Raw genomic sequence first — 7711 nt, 5'->3', positions numbered from 1 at the left:
AGTGAGGCCTGCAGTTCTTTGGACGTTGTTGTGGGGTCTTTTGTGACCTCTTGGATGAGTCGCCGCTGCGCTCTTGGGGTAATTCCGGGCGGCCGGCCACTCCTGAGAAGGTTTACCACTGTTCCATGACTTCGCCATTTGTGGATAATGTGTACCCCTGTACTACTGTCTGTCAGTGTGTTTTGTGTGCGACATTGTGCCTGTGACATAATTTGTGTCAGTATAAAATGATGCAGAAGTCATCCTTTTTTTTTGTTTCTACCCATCCATCTATCTGCCTCCGTGTGTCTGCCTGTGGTACATCTGTATGTGCGCATGTTCGTCTGTGTATGTGAGCAAGTGTGTGTTTGCGCAACAGCATTGTGCGACACCATGATTAAGTGTTTTGAATAATTGATGATTGCATCCCTCATTAAATCTTAGTCTCCTGCTCCGGCAGGCCCCCGCTCTATTTTTACGCACCAGAATCCTCCTCTCTTCCCTTCTCTTCCACTCCACAGATGTAGCAAATCCATCACTCACTTTAGGCCCTGCCGATGGGGGTCTAGAGGGGCTGTGGGGGATCTAAATCATGTTGAGTGGACATTTTTAACAGATCAGCAGCACAATGGACTACAGCTCGGTGATGGTGATTTTCCAGAGCAAAGAGCGACCCCTGGCTTAAGAGCTCCTAGTGACACTCTTTGCAACAGGCTAAATTGTAAAACATGTTGTTGTGAAGCTGTGAGTTTGTGCATGGTTACTTTCTCGACTACGACTGAAAAACCTTCCATCCTCTTCTTTGTCTGTCATTCTGATCCCTGTACACTGTTAATGTTTTCAGCCATTCACACACCGCTGATGCATACAATGAAATAAGTAAAGATGGCATAAAATATAATTAAATATGGTATTTATTTGTATCTGAAAGGTCAGGGGAAGACACAACAGACCCTGTGACCGGTCTGGTGTGTATTTTTACTATACTCGGTTATTCAGCATCCTTACCATATATTGCTGACGTTTGCCTACTTCTTCTGTTCACTACAAATAACCATAAATCACTAAATCACTCCCAGGGAGGTTCTACTTCCTCATGTTGCTGAGAGATGTGTGAAGACCATCACAGAGATGAACAGAAGAACAGTGACGCCAGAACAGAATAAAAACGTGGATTGTTAAACGATCCCTATATAAATAGGGAAGATGAGCATGACGCAGACCGATGTAGTAGAAAAGTGGACTGGGGGGCAGCGAGGAGCGCAGACCGACCAAAAGGTAGAATCAGACTGCAGGTTTGTTAATAAAGGCGTCTCCACAGTCTGGCTGCATAGCAACAGCTTCCACTCTGCATGAAAGAAGATGGCATCATACACAATGTTGAGTACAACCAATTTACATTTTAGCACATTATCAAGAAAGAGGACACACACACACACACACACAGGGGAGGTGCAGGGAGAACGAGATTCGTTTTCATCTATTTCCCCTTAAAACATGAGAAAGGAGGAATTCCCCAAAGACTGCGCACCGCTTTGATATCTTCCGCCCCGTGTCTGTAAATAGGTTAGCTGAAGACAATGTGCGTGTGTGCATGTTTTGTGTTCATTTACGATCTGCACGTGCATGTGAATCTGTCGTCTTGTTGAGGTATTTTACTTCTGGAGATTGTGGGTGTGAAAGTGTATGTGCATGTACGATATGTTTACCTTTCCCTGATTAGGCCAAACGTTCCTTCTAGTCATTCAGGCAGGCAGGGAGCCATGTGGAGTACCTAGAGCAGCTCTGTGTTTCCATGTTTGCCTCCTGCAGTGTGATGTTGTGCTGGCTGCTGGCCTGGCTGACTGCCTGCTGAACTAGCTGCACTGCTGTTCTTATAAGCCTCCAGGCCTGCTGCAAAAGCTGGTGCTTTATCAGCTGCAGTAACAGTTTTGAGCCATTGTTTCAATGTGGTACAGTTGTAAGCACTGTTGAAGTCACGGATATTTCTTTTTCTTGCTCTAACCTCAAGAGGAATTGTATGACATCACTACTACTATGGTGTGTTTGTGTGTGTGTGTGTGTGTGTTTGTGTTTGTGGGGGGGGGTTAAAATTAGTGCCATTATGGCCTATTGTACCACAGGCCTCGTGCAATCACTCTTTAGCTGTACTATGGTGTGTTGAGCTGTGATCACATGCATTCTGACTGCAGCTTCTCTGCAGGCGATGAATGAATTGACCCATGATGTTGGGGCCACACAGTGTCAGGTTTCACCCTCAACCAAACCACACAAATACAATGGGTGATCATACAGGTGGTTAGAAAGATTTTCAAAGTCTTTCTGTGTTCAGCTTTTAGTACCATCTTATACTTTTGGAGCATCAATGCAATGTCGTGGTGTGTTCACACTGCCAGTGTCACGATTACACAAGTCAGTGCAAAGATGCCGATTCGCTGCGGCGGCACGAGCCGGTCTGAACACAACATTAAAGTTTCTGTGGTATGGAGTGTGCTTTATTTCTTAGTTTCATCTTACAATACAGCAACAATCACTCTCCCAAGTGATTAGGATAACAAGCCCTATCATAACTATTTTTCTGTGTTAAATTAATGCTATTGGTTTTATTTTGGGTGAAGATTGCAACTGTTAAACTAGAAAAACAATTAATGCCTAGGATCTACGGTCCATTCTGTAAATGTATGCTACGTTACAGGAACAGTCCCCCGCTTCTAAAATGAACAGAATACGAAATAATGCTGTGGTTAACGCAGTTATCAGTGCACATATTTTCATTAAATTAATCTGCAGATTATATTAGGGATTAATAGATTAGGTATTTGGTCTTTTTTTTGCAACCAAATGTTTTTATTTCCATATTACAAACAATAGTATGCTGAGACGTGAGAACTTGTCCCGGGACCAATCAAATAAAAATAAAAAATTAAAGACGCAACAAAAACACAACAGCAAGAGCAACATCCTCAGCTCACAAAAAACATACACAGAAACAGACATACACAAACGCACACAGAAACAGACACACACAGACAGAAACACAATGAGGGACCAACCAGTCTACAGCATGGCCTTCAAATAGTCAGCAATCCTGGACCAAGTGTTAAAAGATTTTTCTGGCGCTATATTTGGTCCTAAACAATTTCCCAAATCTAAGATAAAGTTGTCAAGTTTCTTGTTTTGCCCAACCAACAGTCCAATATTTTCAGTTTACTATTAGATAAGACAACAAAGGAGCAAATTCTCACATTTGAAATTCTTGACCCAGGTAATATTTGATATTTTTGCCAAAAGAATGACTTAAACATTTAAAGGATTCTCAAAAAGGTTGCCAACTATTTTTCTGTTGTTTCTATCATGTCTGCAAAACATGTTAGCACTAGCTCATTTAACCACTATTAAGAATTAGATTACTTATGAATAGCGGTAACGGACAAGTTGGCATATTTACCCAGAGTGCAACAAGTGCCAGTACCTCTTAATCAAACCACTACACTGTCACTTCTTCTTCTTTTACTTTTTTACAATATTCTCACCTGCAAAAGTAATTCACCACGTTCTTATCAAGTTACAGTGAACAGCTGGACTGGCTCACCTCTGACCCCACACTATAGCAGGGGTGGGGGAAAAAATCGATACAGCATAGCATCACGATATATTCAGTGGCAATACTGAATCAATACACAGGCGCCAAGTATGGATCTTTTATTATATACAGTATGTGTTGGTCAGTTTGTCTGCTTGATAATCCCATTTTGCAGCAATAAAATTAAAGTGAGATGAAGAAACCGAGCAGTATCTTTTTTGATGAAACAGATGTTGACAAAGTTTCCTTTTGGGGACATCATTTGAAATTTGGAAAAGTAAGTTGGAAAGAAGGTTATACATTGCAATATGTTTAAAATCGCAGTAATATCGTATTGTGGCATAAGTATCATGATGATATTGTATAGGGAGTGTGTTTGGTGATTCCAACCCCTACAGGACAGGCCCATAAAAACCAGTAAGACTTCAGTTTGTTGCCAGGGGATCGGGGGGGGGGGGGGGGGGGGGGGGGGGGGGGGGGGGGGGGGAGATCTCTCCTTATACAGAGGCCTTTGGTGACCCCTTTTTGCTGAGACAGGACTGGGCTGGGATTTGTTTAACCCTCATGTTGTCCTTGGGTCAAATTGACCCATTTTCCTACATCAGTGTTCCAAATAACATGATTGATTTAACACAAGGCTCTTTAGCAAGTACAAATCTCTACTTTCATTCATTTTGGGGTGTCTTTTATAACATTTGATAAAGAAAATTGAAGTGGTTTTGAAATAGTATCGAGTAAAAGTTCCATTTTCCAGTCTGTGATTATCCATCAACATACATTCCTTTAATTTTAGTCTAAATAATTACGAATTTCAAACAAACATAAGGTAAAATTTCCTAAAAATGAGGTTAATTGACCATAAATTCCAAAAATAACTGTAAAACTAAAATGAATAAGTTAGTGTCACGTAGTGTTACAAACGTCAAAAAATGGACAAACATTGAAAAAAAGCATCAAAAGTGTTGAAATATATATATTGTGTTCTATATATTCTATCCTCACCAGCTGCCAGCCATACTTTAATCTGCCAGCCAGCTGGTAATCTCTAACAACAATTGTGACATGGGATGGATGACACTGGACTTTATTTATTGTTGGCGGAGTATAAAGTGAAATGATTTACCGGGTTATCTGGGTGTGACACTGAACTTCAACCCACAGCTCATATTCTCAGGTCTTTCTTTTTCTCATATCTCCCTTTCTCTCTCTCTGTCTTTCTCTCTTGCGCTCTTACACATAAACAGCCTATTAACTCATTTGCCCATTGGTACTTTACGTCTTATATTCTAACCTCTATTAGTTGATTTGACTGTTCTTTTCTGTCACGCTCGGTTTCATACTTCACTCCTCTTCGTCTTTTCCTGAATTGGTTAGACTACTGGAGTGGACACTGTATTTCACATACTCAGGATCATAAACTGGTAGGTCTCAATATTTTATATTCTTAGTTTTTTGTTGTTAGGTACATCAATTTTTCCCATATAGACTGGGCTTTCCTTGATTGACATAAATTTCCTTCTTTGTTTTTCTTGTGCGCTCTATCAGTTGTCATTTCACGGTGCATTTAACCATCTCGGTGCCCAAAACTCGGGCCATTTGAATGCGTCTGTTTGTTAATGTAGTTTCAAGAAAGACTGTTCATTTACCAGCCAGACATCTGAAGCATGAAAGACTGTAACATGGATAACCTTTCTTCCCCACAGTCATGGTTATTCATCAACCAGTACAGCTCAGTAGAGAAAAGTGCTGCTGATAAGGGCTCTGCCTTGGTGTCAGGATGCAAAGGTGGCGCTGGGGGGGGGGGGGTAGTACTAGTGAGAAAGGTACTGTAAAGGTGGTCTCTATGATGATTCATTATTGAGATGGCAGGAGAGCTGAATGAGTGGAGGCGCTAATCTAACTCTGAGCCTGATGGACAGAACACAATTACCCTGAGAGTGGGAGGTGGGAAAAAAGGGGAGGGAGGAAAGCCAGCACCCCCCCTTTTTTCTTTCTTCCTTCCTTTTTTCTTTCCTTTCGCAAGGCAGACTTTACTGTAGCTGCAGATGATTTCTGGGCATTAAGCTCTTGTTGGCAGCATCCTTACCTGTGTTTTTTTAGACACACACACACACACACACACACACACACACCAGATCCTCACATCACCCATATGCGCTTGTTGGCAGCGCCCCATTTACGGACATCCAATTTACTGCTTGTTCCCTTTCCTTTCCTCTGGTGCGTCTCCTCTGGTACGGCTTCAGATTGCTGTCTAAATCCAGACACACTAAGCCGTGTTCACATCCAACTCTGCTGCTGCTTTTAGCTTGCGCGCTGATTCCAGGTCAAACCGCCACTACAGTATTCTCGATGGCTTTTGCCGGATCTGCTTTTTCTTTCGTGTGTGTGGGTGTGGGTGTGGGTGCGTGCACAAGGCAGGGACTTTCTACAGCTGAAGCTACGCATGGACTGCCTTTTTGAGAAATTAGCTTGTTCCGCCCTCCAGGGACTGTAGCTTAGATGTGGAACTCTTCCCTGAACGCTCGGCAGAAACCGCCATATGTCTGGAGCCTTGGAGAGGTCTGGAGAGTGGTGCTGCAGCAGATTTGTCATCCTCAGAGTCTCGTTTTGTTGCTCATTTTCACCAGTAGACTGGTGAGTTTTTCTTAGAGTGGTTGGATGGGTTGGGCTTCTTCAATTAAGTGAGCAGTGCTCTCACAGGAGCAATTTAGCAGACCAAACTCCAAACTCATTTCATAATAATTTTATACATTAGATTATACACTCAGTGGAAAAGCACAGAAACATGTTTAGGAATCCTGAATTTAGCAGACTAAAAGCTGTTATTTTGTGGGTTGAGGCGGTTGGGGGGGGGGGGGATGCTTCTTTTGCTTCTAGAATGCTTCCTTTCTGGTCCAAGTCAAGGATTAACAGACTGCCATTCTTCAACTCAAGCCTGAACGACTTCACAGCTCGAAGGAGAAGGACAAATTCCGAGAACAAAGAGGAAAGAGAAGAGGGACGGAGGGGGACATGTTCAGGGTTAGCGCTGAAGCTGCTCAAACTCCTTCCTTTCTCTTCTGATTTTACTTCCTCTGGCTTTTTTCTCTCCCATACCCTTTACTCATTATCTTACTCACCCACTCTGTGTTCCCTCACCCCTCACTTTCTTCCCACTCTGTTCATTTCTCTTCCGTCTAACCCCTCTCTGTTCATTCGCACTCTCTCTCCATCCATTTGGTGGAACAGTGCTGCTGATAATGCCTGTAATTGGAGTGACTCACACTTTTCCAGTGTGTTTGGACCAGATAAAGAATATTGTCAGCATTTTGCCGACATGGCCTCTGCTGGCAGAATTAAATGGACTCTGTTCTGTCTGCAGCAAATTAAAAGCCTCTCAATTCATCTGTTCTCGCCCGAGGCTCACAGGGGCCTCCTATTCACACTGAAACACCGTGGAGAGGAGGAGGAAGAGAATAAGAGAGATTTCCCTCTTCCCCAAGAAGCACCAGTCTTTTGGTTTTGTTCAAGTTTTGCACTCAGCCCCTGTTGGATGGAGATGGAGCGGGAAAGAGAGGTCAAGGTTGATAGTCTATGTAGAGGTGGAGAGCGGCTCAAAAAGAAGTCAGATTCATTATTCAGCATGTCAACTTGCAGCAGTCTCCTGCTGTCTTTGTAGCTCAGCGTCTCTGTAAGAAAGGAGCTTGTCTGCATTTGAGTGTGCATGTAAATGGGTGTGTTTTCATGCATTCACACAACAGGGTTAGAGTGCGGATCCGAGTGTTTTTGGCTCCTAGGTTATCGGAGTCGCTGCCAGTCGGCGCTTCAGAATAAAATAGCGGCAGATGGGAAAAGAAGGGACAGAATGCTGGGGCCAGAGGGGCCCACCAGGCACTGGACAGGGCCCAGCAAGGGCAACAAGTGGGGTAGCAGCTTTAAAAAAAAAAAAAACAGTTTAATCCAACCTGGTTCATGAGTTTTGGTCGTCTTTGCTGTTGGTAATCATAAAACCGGAGCCACCAAGTGAATCGCCAAGATCTGGAAACGGGACAACCTGTGGGAAGAGATGATCTGGTTTTAAACATTCAGTTTAACCAAACGTATTTTGAATAGACAAAGAAGTAAATGAGTGTCCCTTGTAAATATCACAGTTAACCAGACCACTTC

The 7711-nt window shown here is 42.9% G+C and overlaps 1 protein-coding gene across 9 annotated transcripts in view; it reads left to right on the top strand.

Annotated features, from left to right (window-relative positions):
• dab1a (DAB adaptor protein 1a) overlaps positions 1-7711 on the top strand; it is a 197138-nt gene that overhangs the window by 141464 nt on the left and 47963 nt on the right. Inside the window, exon 1 of one of the 9 annotated variants that reach the window (XM_034881341.1) lies at positions 4766-4983. The exons of the other annotated variants lie outside the window; for them this stretch is intronic. The gene's annotated coding sequence lies outside the window, so the exon portion shown is untranslated. Of the gene's footprint in view, positions 1-4765; positions 4984-7711 lie in introns of those variants that run through there. 9 annotated transcript variants of the gene reach the window in all.

Source organism: Etheostoma cragini, chromosome 9, assembly GCF_013103735.1.
Source record: "Etheostoma cragini isolate CJK2018 chromosome 9, CSU_Ecrag_1.0, whole genome shotgun sequence".
NCBI classification, from domain to species: Eukaryota; Metazoa; Chordata; class Actinopteri; order Perciformes; family Percidae; genus Etheostoma; species Etheostoma cragini.
This window is presented reverse-complemented; position numbering and strand designations above follow the sequence as displayed.